We start from the raw sequence: 17,672 nt of genomic DNA, 5'->3' as shown, positions 1-17,672 counted from the left end.
CTGGTCGGTTCTCCGAGCTGCGTCCGACACATAACAATCCATCCCACTTTGGATGGAGCAGCTCTCATTTCTAGAAATCTGGCCAATTTTCTTAAATCCTCCAAACCGTGACTATCCAGGGTTGGGACCAGGAAGCAGAGTTGTAGTCTTACACACCTCTCTGCAGCTTCTCTCCCCCTGCCATCCCCTCATTACCCCATCCCCGTAGAGACGGTGCCTGCTCCCAGACCACCAATAACCAGCAAAAATCTATTTAAGCATAAAAATTCAAAAAGAAAAAATAATATAGCACCTTCAACTGCACCACAGACTAAAACAGTGAAATGTGGTCTATTAAACATTAGGTCTCTCTCTTCTAAGTCCCTGTTGGTAAATGATATAATAATTGATCAACATATTGATTTATTCTGCCTTACAGAAACCTGGTTACAGCAGGATGAATATGTTAGTTTAAATGAGTCAACACCCCCGAGTCACACTAACTGTCAGAATGCTCGTAGCACGGGCCGGGGCGGAGGATTAGCAGCAATCTTCCATTCCAGCTTATTAATTAATCAAAAACCCAGACAGAGCTTTAATTCATTTGAAAGCTTGACTCTTAGTCTTGTCCATCCAAATTGGAAGTCCCAAAAACCAGTTTTATTTGTTATTATCTATCGTCCACCTGGTCGTTACTGTGAGTTTCTCTGTGAATTTTCAGACCTTTTGTCTGACTTAGTGCTTAGCTCAGATAAGATAATTATAGTGGGCGATTTTAACATCCACACAGATGCTGAGAATGACAGCCTCAACACTGCATTTAATGTATTATTAGACTCTGTTGGCTTTGCTCAAAAAGTAAATGAGTCCACCCACCACTTTAATCATATCTTAGATCTTGTTCTGACTTATGGTATGGAAATAGAAGACTTAACAGTATTCCCTGAAAACTCCCTTCTGTCTGATCATTTCTTAATAACATTTACATTTACTCTGATGGACTACCCAGCAGTGGGGAATAAGTTTCATTACACTAGAAGTCTTTCAGAAAGCGCTGTAACTAGGTTTAAGGATATGATTCCTTCTTTATGTTCTCTAATGCCATATACCAACACAGTGCAGAGTAGCTACCTAAACTCTGTAAGTGAGATAGAGTATCTCGTCAATAGTTTTACATCCTCATTGAAGACAACTTTGGATGCTGTAGCTCCTCTGAAAAAGAGAGCTTTAAATCAGAAGTGCCTGACTCCGTGGTATAACTCACAAACTCGTAGTTTAAAGCAGATAACCCGTAAGTTGGAGAGGAAATGGCGTCTCACTAATTTAGAAGATCTTCACTTAGCCTGGAAAAAGAGTCTGTTGCTCTATAAAAAAGCCCTCCGTAAAGCTAGGACATCTTTCTACTCATCACTAATTGAAGAAAATAAGAACAACCCCAGGTTTCTTTTCAGCACTGTAGCCAGGCTGACAAAGAGTCAGAGCTCTACTGAGCTGAGTATTCCATTAACTTTAACTAGTAATGACTTCATGACTTTCGTTGCTAACAAAATTTTAACTATTAGAGAAAAAATTACTCATAACCATCCCAAAGACGTATCGTTATCTTTGGCTGCTTTCAGTGATGCCGGTATTTGGTTAGACTCTTTCTCTCCGATTGTTCTGAGTTATTTTCATTAGTTGCTTCATCCAAACCATCAACATGTTTATTAGACCCCATTCCTACCAGGCTGCTCAAGGAAGCCCTACCATTATTTAATGCTTCGATCTTAAATATGATCAATCTATCTTTGTTAGTTGGCTATGTACCACAGGCTTTTAAGGTGGCAGTAATTAAACCATTACTTAAAAAGCCATCACTTGACCCAGCTATCTTAGCTAATTATAGGCCAATCTCCAACCTTCCTTTTCTCTCAAAAATTCTTGAAAGGGTAGTTGTAAAACAGCTAACTGATCATCTGCAGAGGACTGGTCTATTTGAAGAGTTTCAGTCAGGTTTTAGAATTCATCATAGTACAGAAACAGCATTAGTGAAGGTTACAAATGATCTTCTTATGGCCTCGGACAGTGGACTCATCTCTGTGCTTGTTCTGTTAGACCTTAGTGCTGCTTTTGATACTGTTGACCATAAAATTTTATTACAGAGATTAGAGCATGCCATAGGTATTAAAGGCACTGCGCTGCGGTGGTTTGAATCATATTTGTCTAATAGATTACAATTTGTTCATGTAAATGGGGAATCTTCTTCACAGACTAAAGTTAATTATGGAGTTCCACAAGGTTCTGTGCTAGGACCAATTTTATTCACTTTATACATGCTTCCCTTAGGCAGTATTATTAGACGGTATTGCTTAAATTTTCATTGTTACGCAGATGATACCCAGCTTTATCTATCCATGAAGCCAGAGGACACACACCAATTAGCTAAACTGCAGGATTGTCTTACAGACATAAAGACATGGATGATCTCTAATTTCTTGCTTTTAAACTCAGATAAAACTGAAGTTATTGTACTTGGCCCCACAAATCTTAGAAACATGGTGTCTAACCAGATCCTTACTCTGGATGGCATTACCCTGACCTCTAGTAATACTGTGAGAAATCTTGGAGTCATTTTTGATCAGGATATGTCATTCAAAGCGCATATTAAACAAATATGTAGGACTGCTTTTTTTTTTGCTAAAATCAGAAAGGTCTTGTCTCAGAGTGATGCTGAAAAACTAATTCATGCATTTATTTCCTCTAGGCTGGACTATTGTAATTCATTATTATCAGGTTGTCCTAAAGTTCCCTAAAAAGCCTTCAGTTAATTCAAAATGCTGCAGCTAGAGTACTGACGGGGACTAGAAGGAGAGAGCATATCTCACCCATATTGGCCTCTCTTCATTGGCTTCCTGTTAATTCTAGAATAGAATTTAAAATTCTTCTTCTTACTTATAAGGTTTTGAATAATCAGGTCCCATCTTATCTTAGGGACCTCGTAGTACCATATCGCCCCAATAGAGCGCTTCGCTCTCAGACTGCAGGCTTACTTGTAGTTCCTAGGGTTTGTAAGAGTAGAATGGGAGGCAGAGCCTTCAGCTTTCAGGCTCCTCTCCTGTGGAACCAGCTCCCAATTCAGATCAGGGAGACAGACACCCTCTCTACTTTTAAGATTAGGCTTAAAACTTTCCTTTTTGCTAAAGCTTATAGTTAGGGCTGGATCAGGTGACCCTGAACCATCCCTTAGTTATGCTGCTATAGACGTAGACTGCTGGGGGGTTCCCATGATGCATTGTTTCTTTCTCTTTTTGCTCTGTATGCACCACTCTGCATTTAATCATTAGTGATCGATCTCTGCTCCCCTCCACAGCATGTCTTTTTCCTGGTTCTCTCCCTCAGCCCCAACCAGTCCCAGCAGAAGACTGCCCCACCCTGAGCCTGGTTCTGCTGGAGGTTTCTTCCTGTTAAAAGGGAGTTTTTCCTTCCCACTGTAGCCAAGTGCTTGCTCACAGGGGGTCGTTTTGACCGTTGGGGTTTTACATAATTATTGTATGGCCTTGCCTTACAATATAAAGCGCCTTGGGGCAACTGTTTGTTGTGATTTGGCGCTATATAAAAAAATTGATTGAATTGATTGATTGATCTGAATTCAACAACTGCTGACTGACTTACTGGCTGTCTCCTCAGAATCACTTCTGTTGCAAGGTTTTGCAACTGCTTTCTTTTTTCATCCTCTAATTCGTCACATATTAGGAATGCAGTGAGAAACAATCTAATTAAGAAGGCCTGACCCAATTTACTCTTGGAATCTTCAGTAATGCAGGTGGGGAGAATGTTGATGAACGGAGCCTAATCTAAGTCATCTATCTCTTTCAACAAATGAATGAATCTTATCACACAAACATGCAAAAGACAGACAGATGTGGGGAGCCGTAATCTGCCAGGTTTGATTATTTTGTGAGTCTTTGTGTTTCCACCTCGTGCTAATTTAAGCCTATCAAAACTTACCATGCTGTGATGCAAGCAGTCATTAGTCAGCTCAAGACAGTCCATATGGGTTAACAATTCTCTGTACTGTCCATGGTGCAAATGAAATACTGACAAAGCACGTGTGGAGATTAACAGTATTCTGAACTATTTGTTTAGGATCTATTCTCCAGTAGATCCTAAACAAATAGTTTAATCTGTCATTATTACTATTATTATGATTATTATTATTATTATTATTATTATAATGCAGCTGGTCCTGTCAGATCTCAGAAGCTAAGCAGTGTGGCATCTGGTTTAGTACTTGGATGGGAGACCTCTTTGGAACACCAGAGGCTGTGTGTGTTTCTCCAGGTAAAATTGGAGGTGCATTAGGAAGGGCATCCAGCGTAACACTTGTGCCAAAATACCAATGTGGATCTGGCTGTATCCACCGCGGCGATCCCGAACGGAAAAACTGGAGCAGCCGAGATAACAACACACAACACACATTATTATTAATAATAATAAGAAGAAGCAGAAGAAGAAGAACAGCAATAATTGTCATTAAAAAACACTTAAAATCATTAAGATAACAAGGAAGAAGGGCAATACTTAAGCTTGACACTTGCACAAATTTGATCCCTGCACTGCTGTGCAATTTGTCATGCCAATGTGACCCGCTTTTGTCTCACTTGATGCCACGCTATATAAAAATAAAATGATAATTTCAGAGCCGGTGAAACATTTGCTAAACTGACCTCTTATCAGTGTGTGTCTCACATGACGGAGTGTGCACGTGTAAGTGTGTACAGGTGATCCAAGTGTGTTCACAATGGCTGAATGAGCCCCTTGTGCCTGCGTGTGGAGAACAGGTGATCAAAGCAGTGTGAGAGTGTGTGGCCGAAATGTTCACTCAGCTGCATGTGTATGTGTTCATAAACACTGTACCAGCCACTCCGCATCCAGAGAGTGCACAAACAGCTTGACAGCTGTCAGTGATCGCCTACTGCTAGTCCGGTAAAAAAAATCCCTTTAGCTGTTTGAGCAGTACAGTAGGGAAAATAAGTATTTGACCCCCTCTCAGTTTTACAGGTTTTCCCACCTACAAAGAATGGAGAGGTCTGTAATTTTTTATCGTAGGTACACTTCAACTGTGAGAGACAGAATCTAAAAAAAATCCACTAAATCACATTGTATGATTTTTAAATAATTAATTTACATTTTATTCGAAAAAAACAGAGTTTAACAACTGGTACAGAAACATTTGTCTGCCATTACAGAAGTCAGATGTTTCCTGTAGTTCTTGACCAAGTTTTCACACACTGCAGCAGGGATGTTGGTCCAGTCCTCCATACAGATCTTCTCCAAATCTTTCAGGTTTGGAGTTTCAGCTCCCTCCAAAGATTTTCTATTGAGTTCAGGTCCGGAGACTGGGCAGGCCACTCCAGGACCTTGAAATGCTTCTTACGGAGCCCCTCCTTAGTTGTGCTGGCTGTGTGTTTGGGGTCATTGTCATGCTGGAAGACCCAGCCATGACCCATCTTCAATGCTCTTACTGAGGGAAGGAGGTCGTTTGCCAGAATCTCGCAATACATGACCCCATCCATCCTCACTTCAATATGGTGCAGTCGTCCTGTCCCCTTTGCAGAAGAGCACCCTCAGAGTATGATGTTTCCACCCCCATGCTTCACGGTTGGGATGTTTTTCTTCCTCTTTTTCACCCTCTAAACATGGTAAGTGGAGTTGATTCCAAAAAGCTCTATTTTGGTGTCATCTGACCACATGACCTTCTCCCATGCCTCCTCTGGATCATCCAGATGGTCACCGGTGAACTTCAAACGGGCCTGGACATGTGCTGGCTTGAGCAGGGGGACCTTGCTGCCCTGCAGGATTTTAAACCATGACAGCATCATGTGTTACTAATTTAATCTTTGTGAATGTGGTCCCAGCTCTCTTCAGGTCATTGACCAGGTCCTCCTGTGTAGTTCTGAGCTTTCTCAGAATCATCCTTACCCCACCAAGTGAGATCTTGCATGGAATCCCAGACCAAGGGAGATTGACAGTCATCTTGTGTTTCTTCCACTTTGTAATAAATAATCATAACAGTTGTTGTCTTCTACCAAGCTGCTTGCCTGTTGTCCTGTAGTTCACCCCAGCCTTGTGCAGGTCTACAGTTTTGTCCCTGGTGTCTTTAGACAGCTCTTTGGTCTTGGCTATGGTGGACAGGTTGGAGTGTGACTGATTGAGTGCGTGAACAGGTGTCTTTTATACAGTTAACAAGTTCAAACAGGTGCAATTAATACAGGTAAAGAGTAGAAAGTACAGGTAAAGTGCAGAATAAGAGGGCTTCTTAAAGAAAAATGAACAAGTCTGTGTGAGCCAGAATTCTTGCTGGTTGGTAGGGGGTCAAATACTTATTTTATGCAATAAAATGCAAATTAATTATTTAAAAATTCTGTCTCTCACAGTTGAAGTGTACCTACAATAAAAATGACAGACCTCTCCATTATTTCTATGTGGGGAAAACCTGTAAAACTGACAGGGGGTCAAATACTCATTTTCCCCACTGTATATACAACCCCAATTCCAAGTTGGGACCTTTTGTGATAATGCGACAGTACAATATTAGAGAAAGAGACAAATACAACCTGATAAAACAAAACACAACAGAAAAGATAAAACCAATTCACAATGAAAATAAATAAATACATATAGAAATAAATAACTTTTTCCTGTGAAAACCTAGTGACTCTTAAACCTCCTGCTTTATTTAAATTTAATGACAATTTGTTTCAGTCAAACCATTTTCAATTTGTTAATTACTTCAGTGATTTTCCTCCAGAACTATACTCAACAAAAATATAAACGCAACACTTTTGGTTTTGCTCCCATTTTGTATGAGATGAACTCAAAGATCTAAAACGTTTTCCACATACACAATATCACCATTTCCCTCAAATATTGTTCACAAACCAGTCTAAATCTGTGATAGTGAGCACTTCTCCTTTGCTGAGATAATCCATCCCACCTCACAGGTGTGCCATATCAAGATGCTGATTAGACACCATGATTAGTGCACAGGTGTGCCTTAGACTGCCCACAATAAAAGGCCACTCTGAAAGGTGCAGTTTTATCACACAGCACAATGCCACAAATGTCGCAAGATTTGAGGGAGCGTGCAATTGGCAAGCTGACAGCAGGAATGTCAACCAGAGCTGTTGCTCGTGTATTGAATGTTCATGTCTCTACCATAAGCTGTCTCCAAAGGTGTTTCAGAGAATTTGGCAGTACATCCAACCAGCCTCACAACTGCAGACCACGTGTAACCACACCAGCCCAGGACCTCCACATCCAGCATGTTCAACTCCAAGATCATCTGAGACCAGCCACTCGGACAGCTGCTGAAACAATCGGTTTGCATAACCAAAGAATTTCTGCACAAACTGTCAGAAACCATCTCAGGGAAGCTCATCTGCATGCTCGTCGTCCTCATCGGGGTCTCGACCTGACTCCAGTTTGTCGTCATAACCGACTTGAGTGGGCAAATGCTCACATTTGCTGGCATTTGGCACGTTGGAGAGGTGTTCTCTTCAACTCTATGCGAACGAGATGTGTTGCACTGCATGAGGCAAATGGTGGTCACACCAGATACTGACTGGTATCCCCCCAATAAAACAAAACTGCACCTTCAGAGTGGCCTTTTATTGTGGACAGTCTAAGGCACACCTGTGCACTAATCATGTTGTCTAATCAGCATCTTGATATGGCACACCTGTGAGGTGGGATGGATTATCTCAGCAAAGGAGAAGTGCTCACTATCACAGATTTAGACTGGTTTGTGAACAATATTTGAGGGAAATGGTGATATTGTGTATGTGGAAAAAGTTTTAGATCTTTGAGTTCATCTCATACAAAATGGAAGCAAAACCAGAAGTGTTGCGTTTATATTTTTGTTGAGTGTATCTGCCAAGCTAGAAAACTGCTGCATCCTAGTAAGAGCAGAATTCTACTGGAATGAATTTGAATAAGGTTGGGTTGGGAATAAAGTTGCTTTTTTTTTTTCTCACCAAAATGGATGCTGCACTCACTGCAGTTTATTGTCTGAAATAGTCCCAGATTGCATTTCAGAGCTTCTACAATTCAAACATTTTCATGTGGGTGGTGTTGGGGGGTAATTTTGGGTTACAGCTTTTTTTTTTTGTTTTCACCACTTTCATCCCTGAATATGTCAATCGTGAGTCACTTTTGTGCAGATTAAAGTCACTAACTGGGACTCCTGTCTTGTTGCGAGAAAGAAACGAGAATCGTTCTGTTCAACTGCAATTGATCAAAAGGTTTTTTTCCTCCCAAAACAAGATGTCCTGCGACGTGCAGCAGCTGGCTGAGCTCAGCTCAGAGGTATGGAGAGACATTCATGCCAAAATGTCTGAAAGGAAATGCTTTTGACAAAAACTACAGATTTTATTTATTTTTCTTTATGTCCAGCGATCAAGGATCCAGTGACCAATTTAAAATGTTGTTGACATAGAAAACCTGTAAAGCCTACGTTTAGTACACAGAAAATTCACAAGAGGTATCAATAAGGGAATCGATAAGGAATTGGATCGATAAGCAGAATCGATAATGGCATCAATATCGATAAAATCTTATCAATATCCATCCCTATTCATGACTAGTTCACAAAATTAATGCATGCCAGAAGTTTTGAACATTTCAAAGTTTTGTTGTGCACTGGCATGCAGCCATACTCAGCTCATGCACTGCTGTAAACTGTTGTAAACTATTGTAAACTGCACAGTGTACAAGTTTACTCACTAGCATGCCACACTGTGTGCTGTTGTGGGCATCAAATTGGTACAAGTGTTAAGACACTGTTAATGTTCCATACATGACTGACTCAAATGTTCAACTTGTCTGTCTTAGCTGACCTTGTGAGATGATACCTACTAGAGATGGTACTCTGGCACTGCAAGATGGATTTGAAGATTACAAAACCCTGTCTTGGAATAACTCTGGGAAAGATGCATTGACTGCAGGAAAAGTCCACAAGCCAGGATCCTTTTGGGGGCATGTACGACCAACAGGCCATTTATGAGTTTGGGCAGTCACTGGGGTGGTATCTGTCTAGCTTACCTATTTTCCCCCAGAAGCTTTGTCCTTTGTTGGCTAGTTGGGGTGCCCTGTGTGCCTGCATGCTTGAAATACATCAGGGCCCCCATAAATGGTGTAGGGCTGCTGGAGTTTGCGGGTAAGCTGAGATTATATTGCTCTTGGCCCCACTACACTGCAAGGTGCGTTTGACGATTTGGGCAGTTACTTTACAGCAAGTATGTTGTTTGTGCATGCACAAGTACTGTGAGGATGCAGTTTACACTGTCCATTGACAAACTTCCAGTCAATTGAAATACTACTGCTAAGAACTGCTATTTCTATCTCTTTTTGTGTCTATCCTTTATATGTAAAAAAGCCAACTGGATGTTCTTTCAAGAAGTTAAATTGATTTTCAGTTCCTTTTGGGCTGTAGGAAACATAAAGTAACATAAATATGAACTATGAAATGTGATGATTGCAATAAGTGTGCGATTCACCTATAAAATGCATATATTATTCTGTTGTGGATTTGGATAAGACTCAGAACAGGGCCGAGGCTGGATTCTCTCAGTGACTGATAAATGCTGGGAAATGAGCTCACTAAGCCCACCGTAAGTCCTTCCTTTTTCAATATAGCCCTGCTTTTTGTTGACACTCTGGGAGAACAATTTCAGGTATAGGTGAACTGAAGTTTTGTGATGTACAGCTTCATATAACTTTATAACAGCTTTTAAAGAGAACGTTGCTTATTGATCCTTTCATCACCACTCACCAGTATGTGAAAGTAATTCAGTTTACTGTACAACGCAATCCCAACTGACTTTTGTGTTACTATGTTGACCTGCAATATTTACAGTTACATTTTCTGGAGAGGAAAAAAATAATTACTGCACTTGAATAATGCATAATGGAAATGAACCCTATTTGAATGGTTTTTGAAGGGAAAGGGGCACTGGGGCATACATTTTCATGCACTCTCTCCTATTAAGAATATATTATAGAATTTAAAGTATTTAAATTTTTTATAACAGAAAAGCTCAAGTCATCAACATTCTGTCATCTTGACCTAGACAGGGTCATGAAAACAATGTTAAGGAATCATTTATTTCTTTTTTTATTCATTTTCACTGTAGCTATATATTGATGCATCCAAATAAAGAGAACAAGGTACTCTTCCCAATTCAGAAACAAATTAATAATTCAATTCAGTTTTATTTTAATTATATAGAGCCAAATCACAACAAGGTTTCCTCAAGACCACTTCACATGGGTTAGGGCTAATCTTACAACCCCCTGAGCAACAGTGGTTATGAAAATTCTCTCTGGCATTTTTACCTCCACCAGCGAAGTTGAAGAAGGTTATGTTGTTGCCCTTGTTTGTTTGTCTGATGGTGAACAGCCTGGGGCCCACAATTTTTCATATATTATCATGACATTTTTACTGAAAATTCATATCCTGATAGGCAAGAAGTGACACAATGTTCAAAGTCATAGGTCAAAGGTCAAAGTCAGCAAAATTCTTGGAATATGGAAATATCCCAATGTTTATAACTGAACAATTTTCAAAAATTCATATCTCTATCAAAAAATGTCTTTCTTATTGTACAGTGTTATGTAGGATGGTACAGATCTGATCCAGATTACACATTTTGTGGCCATTTAAATGTAACATTGAATACCCCATTTAATGTATATTTTACATTATATCTTAATCAAACAAGCCCCAATCACTCTCATATTTGAAAACAAGGTGCAGACTGGCACTCACTGTGACCTGTCAAAGTTTGATCCAGCTCTGATCCAGATTGTGGATTTTGTGGACATTTGAATTTAATATTGAGAAGCCCATTTGCTGTACATTTTGCATTATATCTGACTCAAAAGTGCCCCATGCACTCATTTTTCTGTTATGGATTTACTTACACCACCAAAAATGGATGCAGGTTCCAATTTTATGCCTGTTTATCTATCTTCCAGTTATCAGTCGGAAACAAAGTGCCAAAGCAATGAGAAATTGTGCACACCAGAGATAACCGATGTCTGTGAAAATGTCCTGAAATAGAATTCAGAAACTGAAAAAGCTGTAAAAAACAAAACAAACAAAAAACCTGACAACACAACAAACAAAAACTTTGATTCACATGCATGAACTATATACTACTGACATTTGATCAAATCTAATTTATCCCATAAAAAGTCACTTCTAACAGGACTTTGAATTAGAATTTTTTTTTCCAAGGTAAAATTTTGTGGAATTGGAAATGAGTGTTGGAGGTTTGCGTTCTATGAGCAGGGTGATCTATTTTTTTTTTTTTTGGGGGGGGGGGGGGGTAACCCTTAAGCAGAACAGACTGAAAGGGGTGACCCACTGCTTAGGTCATTCCAACGGGAACATTGTGCTGTGAATCAAAAATACAATGCAGAAAATTAGAGCATACAACAATGACTTCAGAACAGATCTGGTTTACAAGAATAAATAATAAAATTAAAAGTAGCTTGTTGATTGCTGGGCTACATCCTAGAAGTCTGGAAAACAGACCTTTCTTTCTGGCAGACACTGACTTATTGCATCTTGGAAAAGAACAGATAAGCTCCAGCAAGACAAGTGCATATGTCCAGTATTCACAGCGTTTCATTTTTTTCCTCATTTTGTTATGTTGCAGCCTTATTCTGAAATGGAGTAAATTAATTTATAAATAAAATAATATAAAATAAATTAATTAATGGAATATTATTTTTTTTTGGGCAAAATTATATATATATATATATATATATATATATATATATATATATATATATATATATATATATATATATATATATATAATATTGCAGCCGGTCTGCTCTGTGTAAGGCCTGATCCCGTCAGATCTCAGAAGCTAAGTAGAGCAGGATCTGGTTAGTACTTGAATGGGAGACCTCTTTGGAACACCAGCGGCTGTGTGTGTTTCTCCAGGTATAAAACAGGTTTTCTTCCAGGATGTCTCTGTACATTGCTGTATTCATCTTTCCTGTAATCCTGATGAGTCTCCCAGTTCCTCCCAAAGAAAAACATCTCCACAGCATGATGCTGCCACCACCATGCTTCACTGTAAGGGATGTACCTGTCCGCGAATCCATGCATCCCACAGACTTTTCACAGCCCTGAGTTTATAACCGCTAATGGATAGTTTCTGCCAAGTGCAGATAAATTACTTATTCATTATGCTAACCCATGTTCCTGTCATGGTGCCATGGTGTGGACCATATCTGGCACAGATCTGGGACAGATGTGGTCAGATGTGGACAGATGTGGATGTAAATTCTTGTTTTTTCCGGATCCGGTTCAGATCTGGACTGAACTGTAAAGTGGAGCCGTGCTGGATCTGGGCCAGGGTGCAAAAATTGTCTGGACCGGATCCGCTTTCAGGAATGGTACCAGATGTTGGACTACATCCGGCCTGGATCCATTTGCTGTCTGGGATGAAACGAGAATAATAGAAATATCTCAAATGAAACAAAAGGGAAGTTTACACTGAGACAGTGAGAACCAGGAATATATGTTTTCATTTTCATTTATTTGTTTTTTTACTTTCACTTTTGATACTCTGTGTGCTTCTTACGTACCTTGTGGCTTGTATACAATGCTGCTGGAATCTCAGTTTTCTTTGAGAGAGTCTTCCCAAGCGATCAATAAAGTTCTATCTAATCAAGTCTAATGTAATCATAACTGTTGCTGTGTGAAGTAATGGTGTTTAGCCTATAGAGAGACTAACTGAAGTACCTGTATCTTGGTCCTTGGTCTTTGAGGTTGAGAGACATCTGGAAAGCGTGTAAGAAGCCATCAGGACAGAGGTATTAGAAATATGGAGGGAAAATAAAGGTACAAGTCCTTAGGGACCTCGTCCTTACAGTGTCACTATATGTTTTGTGAGACTTGGACAATAATTAGTTAACTAATGTAATGACTAGATGTCTTTGATACTAGGTCTCTTCAGAGAACCCTTGAGTATCACTGGAATCAGTTTGTGTGAAACAAATGCTTCCTTTTTGAGTCACAGCTGAAGACTATCACTATGAACCACAATGTAGCCCCTCAGTGTTAAGGACCCAGGCAACTGGAAAAGAACAAGGGGACGCCCACATTTCACCTGGCTGTGGCAGGTGGCTATTGTCCAGAAATGAGGATGAACCTGCTGTATATTTGGGGTGTTTCTGTGAAAGCTCTTCGACTGGACTGGGTTTTGCTTAATGCGAGGATGTTTCACTTCAAATTGCAGAAGTTTCCTCAGCTAACTTCTTGCTCTTGTAATCGACTTCTGTCTTGTCTCTTGTAGAGAAGAATAACAAGACACAAAAGCTGGAGTTTTAAACCTAACCAGACCCCTCCTACCGAGAGGCAGACGCTATTGGCTAGTGACCTAAACAATGCTCTGTTTGGCACCTATTGATGCTCTAGTTAGCACCCTCCTACTGACAGGGTAGCTGTCCCTCCTAACAATGGGGACTGATGGCTCTCCTGACGGCTCTCCTGAGAAGTAAATGACTCATTACCATGAACAAAAGACTGAAACTGCTTAGACCTGAGTACCCCATTGTAAACAAAAGACAAAGCGTGTCTCAGACCCCCTCTCCGGTTAAGGCTGGGTTTCAACTGTTTCACATACAATGCCTCCTTCACTCCTCTCTCAAAACATTTCTTTTCTCTGGCTAAGGTTTTAACTTCCTTATCCTCAAACGTGTGGTTAGTGTCTTTAAGGTGGAGATGATCTGCAGACTGAGGTCCACTAGTGCCCTCTCTGCATTGCTGGTATAGCCTTTTGTGTAACGGCTGCTTAGTCTCTCCTATGTGGTGTTTGTTACAGTTTTCCTGACATCTGATAGAATACACTACATTGCTCTGTTTGTAACTAGGGATCCTGTCCTTAGGGTGAACTAATTTCTGTCTCAAGGTGTTAACAGGCTTAAACTAAACTGGGATTTTTTGCTGTCTGAAGATCCTCTGTAGTTTTTCCCTACTCCTGTTAAATAAGGGAGATACACTCTTCTTCTGGCTCTGTCTGCTGTCTGTCTGGTCTCTTTGTTCTATGGGATCTTCTGCACTTTATCCAGGGACCATCGTGGGTACCCCACATACTGTGAGGGCTTTCCAGACATGTTTATGTTCTTAGCCCTTCCCTCTGTAGTTGTGGGCACCTGTAGGGCTCTGTGTGAAGAGTCCTGATCACCCCGAGCTAGTGTTCAAGGGGGTGGTTTGAGCCAAAGAGCAGATATTGGTCAGTGTGAGTGGGTTTTCTGTAAACCCCTGTCTGGAGCTGCCTGTTCTCTCCAATCGTAACATCACAGTCCAAGAAGGCTAAATGGTTGTTTCTGGCATCCTCACGTGTGAACTTGATATTGGAGTCCACTGACTTGATGTGATTTTGCAAATCTTCTTCAACCTATGTTCAATTGAATACACCACAAAGACAAGATATTTAATGTTCAAACTGATAAACATTGTTTTTGTGCAAATATTTGCTCATGTTGAAATGGATGCCTGCAACACATTTCAAAAACTTGGGATGGGGCAACAAAAGACTGGGAAAGTTGATGAATGTTCAAAAACACCTAAAAAATTAAATTATGGTGGAAACATAAATATTTGATCACCCACAAACAAGCAAGATTTCTGGCTCTCACAGACTTCTAACTTCTTTAACCCTCTGGGGCCAAAACTGTTGTATATCACGGCTGGGACCAAGCTTTACTAAATTATAAATAACCTTTTAATGATATGAGATAGAAACGTATTCTTTTTTGCTTAAAGTTAACTCCCCAGACTTTCGATCCCACCGTCAGCCATCTTCTCTTCATAGAAGCTGTGTGATGACGTGCGCAAAGCGAGTGTCCAATCGGAATGTTGGTTCACCATCTCACATGGTTTTCCAAAATCCAATCATAGGGCAGATTTACCTCACGTGATAAACCAAAGATCATTTTCAGGAGTGATATCTTACTAGTTGGCCCGTTTGAATAGCCCCCTAACTCCTCCAATGCGCCCCTGCACCATTACGCACAGTGAAAGTGAAAGCAGACGGAGAGCCTCGCATGACAATCTCACATGCTCAAACAAAAGTGTGTAACTATCAGGATTGCTCCACTAGCTTGCATTTGAATGTTACTGGATACTCTGTGGCTCTCTCTCTCTGGCGTAAAGCACTGTTTACCATATCAATGAGGTGAGGGAGAGGGGCCGCTCCTCAGACTGTAAGGAACCCAAAGTGTGAAATGAAAGCTGCTTGTAGAGTCAGACAGAAGGCTCCAAAACACAGCAGAAATAGAAATTTGTGATGTGACCTTTGTGTAATAGCAGGCAGAAATTGCTTTGAGTTGAAGACAAACAAAAACGCATAGACAGTTTTGTACATATTGTTCAAAATGTGCGTTTCTGTTTATTGTTTGAACTTTTTGTTGTACCGTCTTTCACACAAGACCTCAAATTACCTTTATAAAGTGTCATAACAGTTGTTTATTATAGTTTGCTGTGTGTTTTGAATAAATGGTTGTGGAAAATTATTTTCCACTTTACTTTTTTTCCTTTGTTATTTCTGATTGTAAACCTTTATTACAACAGAACCATATATATTATGGAAGAACAGGTTGTTCTGAAAAAAAAGAGACACAAAACTTGATTGTGGGATGCAGAGAGAGCTGTTAACAGCAATAATAAAACATTTATGCCAGGCGAGTGAACTGTCCAAAAATGCCCTCGGACCCCAGAGTGTTAAGAAGCACTTCTGTCCTCCTGTATTAATGACAACTGTTGGAACTCATTTTCCATATAAAAGACACCTATCCACAGCCTCAAACAGTCAGACTCCAAACTCAGCCATGGCCAAGACCAAGAGCTGTCAAAGGACACCAGGAAGAAAAATGTAGATGTGCACCAGGCTGGGAAGAGTGAAATCTACAATAGTCAAGCAGGTTGGTGTGAATAATCACCTGTGGGAGCAATTGTAAGAAATGGAAGACATACAAGACCATTGATAATCTACCTCGATCTGGGTCTCCACGCAAGATCTCATCCTGTGGGGTCAAAATGATCATGAGAACAGTGAACAAAAATCCCAGAACTACATGGAGGGACCTGCTGAATGACCTCCAGAGAGCTGGGACCAAAGTAACAAAGGCTACACATTACGCAGAGATGGACTCAAATCCTGCAGTGCCAGGCGTGTCCCCCTGCTTACGCCAGTACGTGTCCAAGCCCGTCTGAAGTTTGCCAGAGAGCATATGGATGATCCAGAAGAGGATTGGAAGAATATAATGTGGTCAGATGAAACCAAAATACAACTTTTTAGTAAAAACTCAACTAGTTATGTTTGGAGGAAGACAAATGCTGAGTTGCATCATGCTAGAAACATCATGGTTTGGGGCTCTTTTTCTGCAAAGGAGACAGGGTGACTGATCTGTGTTAAGGGAAGAATGAATGGGGCCATGTATCATGAGATTTTAAGCCAAAACCTCCTTCCTTCAGTGAGTGCATTGAAGATGCAACGTGGCTGGGTCTTCCAGCATGACAATGATCCCAAACACACCGCTTGGGCAACGAAGGCGTGGCTCCGTAAAAAGCATTTCAAGGTCCTGGAGTGGCCTAGCCAGTCTCCAGACCTCAACCCCATAGAAACTTTTGGAGGGAGTTGAAAATCCGTGTTGCCCAGCGACAGCCCCAAAACATCACTGTTCTAGAGGAGATCTGCATGGAGGAATGGGCCAAAATACCAGCTACAGTGTGTGCAAACCTGGTAAAGACTTACAGGAAATGTTTGACCTATGTCATTGCAGCAAAGATTATGTTACAAAGTATTGAGTTGAACTTTTGTTATTGACCAAATACTTATTGTCCACCATAATTTACAAATAAATTATTTAAAAATCCTACGTGATTTTCTGGAATTTTTTTTCTCATTTTGTCTCTCATAGAAGTGTACCTATGATGAAAATTACAGACCTCTCTCATCCTTCTAAGTAGGAGAGCTTGCACAATCAGGGACTGACTAAATACTTTTTTTTTAACCCAACACTATCTGGCAGAGGTGTCAAATCCAGCTTCAGAAAGTAAAAACAATCCCATGTGTTGCTTCTACCTGTGCACCTAAAACAGGTGATCTCAATAATTAGCTCATCCACCTGCCTGAAGAGCTGAACTAATTACAATCAGCTGGTTTATTGGGAAGATAGAACAAATGTGTGGCTGGACTTTTACTTTCTGAAGCTGGATTTGACCCCTCTGATATCTGGAAGTATACATCAACTGGACTACTACAAGATGTTCACCTTCCCGTCGAAGTGACTTCTTCATTTTTTTAGTAAGATGGTATGGTATCCCCTTAAGTTGGAGAAGCTTTATTATAAAACAAAGGATCAATCTGTTTAACCAATGAAACAATTCTATAATTACTCTTGAAGGTTGTGACATTTTGGCATTCCTGGACTGCGTAGTGCACTTAAATCATAGTGGCAACCAAAATATTGAAATCTACAGCAAATCCACAAATACAGGCCAATATCTGTGATTTGAGTCCAACCATCCACTACACATAAGCTTGGAATGGTCAGGATACATAGACTGAAAAGGTTTGCGTGAGTGTAGAATACAAAACAAAAGAAGGTCACAATCTAAAGAAGGCTCT

Source organism: Thalassophryne amazonica, chromosome 8 (assembly GCF_902500255.1).
Source record: "Thalassophryne amazonica chromosome 8, fThaAma1.1, whole genome shotgun sequence".
In the NCBI taxonomy this organism is placed as follows: domain Eukaryota; kingdom Metazoa; phylum Chordata; class Actinopteri; order Batrachoidiformes; family Batrachoididae; genus Thalassophryne; species Thalassophryne amazonica.
This window is presented reverse-complemented; position numbering follows the sequence as displayed.